Source organism: Sceloporus undulatus, chromosome 6 (genome assembly GCF_019175285.1).
Source record: "Sceloporus undulatus isolate JIND9_A2432 ecotype Alabama chromosome 6, SceUnd_v1.1, whole genome shotgun sequence".
NCBI classification, from domain to species: Eukaryota; Metazoa; Chordata; class Lepidosauria; order Squamata; family Phrynosomatidae; genus Sceloporus; species Sceloporus undulatus.
In genome coordinates this window covers 153,016,764-153,020,897 of record NC_056527.1, presented here as the reverse complement: position 1 = coordinate 153,020,897, position 4,134 = coordinate 153,016,764, and the positions used below count along the sequence as shown (strand labels likewise).

General features: G+C 44.7%; 1 pseudogene; it reads left to right on the top strand.

Moving 5' to 3' along the window:
- Positions 1-2,062: 2,062 nt before the first annotated feature.
- Positions 2,063-3,879, top strand: LOC121934025 (annotated as a pseudogene).
- The last annotated feature ends 255 nt before the right edge of the window (positions 3,880-4,134 follow it).

The window sequence follows — 4,134 nt, the reverse complement described above, 5'->3', positions numbered from 1 at the left end:
TTTTTGATAAATAACAACTGAGCCTTCTCATCTCCAACTATGGCTAAGATGAGGCGATGGGCAATGAGGGTTCAAGAACTTTGGTTGAGGGTAAAGCTAAAGGGAGGGACTATGGTCCTGGAATATCACCACTTGAGCAGCAGAGGAGGATTTTTTTTAGTCTGTGATGCTTGTGTGTTCAGTCCAGTCTCAAGTGGTCCAGTCCAGTGTCTCTTTGGAAGCTCTTCAGGGCATCTTCTTGCTTTGATAATCAAACACAACAATGGGAACATAGTTTTTCCAAGTCTCTTAGTTGAAACAACAATGCTGCGCAAAGAAGCTGTTCAGAAAGTAGAGCAGCACGGGGAATGAGAATGTATGCATGTGACTCTACAGCTTTCAGACTTTCTGAGTTACTGACTGGTCATCAAGAGGGCTTTTTGTTGTTGTTGTTGTTGTTTGTGGCCTAAGTAATTTCTGACTTATGGCAACCCTAAGGCAAACCTACCACAAGGTTTTCTCGGCATGTTTGTTCAGAGGGGGATTTCCAATGCCATCCTCTTGAGGCTAAGAGAATGTCCCAAAGTCACCCAGTGTTTTTTAATCCCTGGAGTGTGGAATTGAACCTATCTCCAGAGTTTTAGTCCAATGCTCAAACCACTACACCATGCCTGACTCTCAGACTGGTATAATGCATGCAGTAGCTAGTCCTGAATCTAGGATGGTTGCTCAGTTCTGCTTTTGTGAAATGAAGCTGCAGTTTCTCATCTTTGTGCAGCTGGTAAACAGCTGGCCCCTGACATTTTGCTGACTGAGCCAGAACAGCAAATGGTTTCTTCCTGGCCTGTCAGAGTCAAGGTCCCGTAGCCAAAGCCAAAATTACTTTGGCACTGAGAAAGAATATCCCACAAATACATCTCCTTCTTATGGTATGAGATGCTGTTGGTGAATTTGTTGCCCTTTGGTGACATTTAGATCAGCTGCCTCATTTTCTTCCTATGGTAGGGGGCGAGCTTGTTGTAATAAAACTCAGTCCCATAGCAATATGGCCACAGGTTTCATAATGGACTATAGTGGGTGCACACTCCAGAATATGGTTGCTTTCGAAGGTAAACAATATATTTCCCTCTGCGCTCATTTTGGCGTCCAGAAGACTGAGAATGGAGTTGGATCCAGATCATGGCCTACCAATGGCCTATTCCTGTCAAAAACCCATGTCTTAGGATCAACTCAGATGATTTCACTGACCTTGGGAAAGTGAGATCAAGAATTGACTTGGAGGTTGCTATGGCAAGTGTCCTGATGTGGGGTTGATGAGGTCTTTTTCCCCTGTTTTAGAGATGCGATCATGATCATCGCTCTCTCTTCAGCAAGGCATGTCTCTGCAGCCAGAGAGACGCAACCAGAGCAGCATTCATTATTTTCCTTAGAGGACATTTTTGTCAGTGGTATGTAGGAAATGTTCTTGAGGCTGGGCTTGAGACCAATGGTAGATTTATGCACATGCTAAGTAGGTGACATTTAGGGCATTAGATTATGAAGCTCTAAAAATCACATATTTTAAAAACAATCTCCATTTTGCATAATGGTTGCATCTGCTATAACCTCTTGAACTGGCATAGTTTAGAGCTCCAGTATGTCTTAATGCCATCCCTGATAGAACTGTGGTTTTCACCTCACTGTCACTTTCCATGACCACTTTTATACATCTTTTGCTTAACCTCTGTTCCAAATCTGTTACATTACAACAGGGGGGACAAAAGTTGACCCTCCATGTTATTTTTGTGGCCATCACACTATCCATTCCAGAAATTCCTTCTTTCTCTGGGGGGAAAAGGGTGAAGCCTCCAGGAGACTCACTTCTCAGTTTAAGTAAGTTGCTATGATTATTATCAAACAGACCAAGAATGGACATCAGATTGCTTCAGGTTTTCTTTTGTTTTGGGCATTTTGACCAATCTATGCAGCCCCTGGAGTATCCTAGGGTCAGAAAATTGTCACCACTAACACAGTAGTTGACAATTTTTTTCAGCGTATAATTGTGTAATTTTAGTCTCTGGATTTCATGGCCTTATTGGTGGCGATGCTCTCCTTTTCAGAAGATAATGGATATTACAAGGACCCTGGTACTGCCAGGGTTTGGTTCCAGGACCCCACCCCTGTGAATACCAACATCCGTGGATGCTCCATCTCATTATATCAAGTCATAGTAAAACAGTGGCCCTTTGGCAAAATCAAGGTTTGTTTTGGATTTTTTTTAATTCAAGCCGTGGATGGTTGAATCTGAGATGCAGAATCTGTGGTAGAGAGCCATCTTGTATTTCAAAATGGGCTGAGCTACTTGGGGCTAACCAAAACAGTCCCTGACAAAACTCGGACATCTGGAGGCATGAAAATATGACAAATCAATTTCTGATGTTGCATGACATGACATATAATTGGAGAGGAGGAGAGGAAGAAAGGAGGGAAGCACCTGTATGTCCCAAGAAGAGACTGGATCCAAACCCATGAATGTACAAATACAAAAAGAATTGAAAGTACTGATAGCTCCTGAGATATTTTTTTTTACCCAACTGAGGGTACCAGAGGATACCAACACGCTCTGACTAATAATTCTTCCCTTTCTCTTGCAGCTCAACAGTGGAAATCCAAACGACACATGGACCCGCTTATTTGCTTATTAATGACACTGTTCCTTGTAGGGATCCAGTGCTGCCCAGAGGTGTGCAGATGTGTAGCCCAGAGAAATATGCGCCGCCATATTGTTGATTGCTCTTACACAGACCTCCAGGCGTCCCTCTGGCTTGCCCTCAATGCAACGACCCTCACTTTGTCAGTCAACAGCATTACTTCTCTGGGAGAGACTCCTTTGTGGATTCCACAACTTGCGTCTCTTTGGATGTCACTACATGAGATCGTACCATTGCTAGGGGGACCTTTGCATTTCTGGTGCAGCTGCTGGCCATCGATCCAGCCACAACAGATCCAGGGCCTTCCCTTGGGGAGACCTGTCCAACCTCACCTCTACAGCAGTTGAAGCCAGCAGCAACCGTTTTGGTAAGTCCCTCTGGAAGCCTTCCAGACCTTGAAGGACTTGCGGGCCCTCTGGCTTGACAACAACCAGCTTGCTGTCCTCTCTGAGGGCACTTTTGACTCCTGTTCTGTTGTCCCAGTTGCAAATCAACAACAACCATTGAAATGCTCCTGCAGGAGCTGGTGGTTGAAAGAAATGGTTGGAGAACACCACAGTTTCGATCCCAGAGAAGGTCTATTATTTGTGCTCTCTGGAACATCTGAAGGTCTCATTATTGGGGGGGACCTTGAAAATGGACTGCATGGTGCCATCAGTCCATTAGTTCTACATTCCAGTATGGGCAACAGTGTGCTACATGAGGAACTCACTCTCTTGTTGCACTGCAGTTGCTTGGGTAACCACCACCGGAGATCAGGTGGAAATCCAGACGGCCGCTCCAAATGTAGCCATCATGGGCCAAACATAGAAGCAGAAGGGGACAATGTGCTGCCAGTTTGACCTCTAAGCCAGAACAAGGCGGGCGCTTCCTGGTCTTCAAGAATGGCTCCCTGGCCATCTCCAACTTCAACAAAGCTGATGAAGGCTTTTAATTGCCAGGCACTGAATGATGTTGGGTCCGGGAGGTTTCGGTCAATGTGGCTTTGGCCAGCTCAGAGCATCCAGCCGATCAGCTCCAGAATGACACCAAGCCAGCAAGCCCAAAGACAACCCTTTCGCAACAACAAACCCCAAATTATGAAGAAAAAGTTGTGTCATCTACCTTACCCAATAGTAACCAAAGGCCAGTGGGAAGGGGGGGATATGTGGTATTCAGGGCTGTGGAGAGTTCATTTCTGTTTCTTTGCTACCTTTTGTATTACAAATAGGCTGTAATGCATCAATCTTGTAGAATTAGTGTTTCTAATTTGTTAGGGGCTGAGTTGAAAGATATGCCTTTTACATAACACTGAAACACCCAAAGGCTTCTGTATTCAACGTTTTTTTTGTGTGGTTTTGGGCTCTGTGGCCATGTTATAGAAGAGTTTATTCCTGATGTCTTGCTCCTCTATCTGTGGCCTGGCATCTTCATAGTTATGTTAGACACTCCAAAGAGTCGCAAGAGTGGACATCTGAAGATGCCA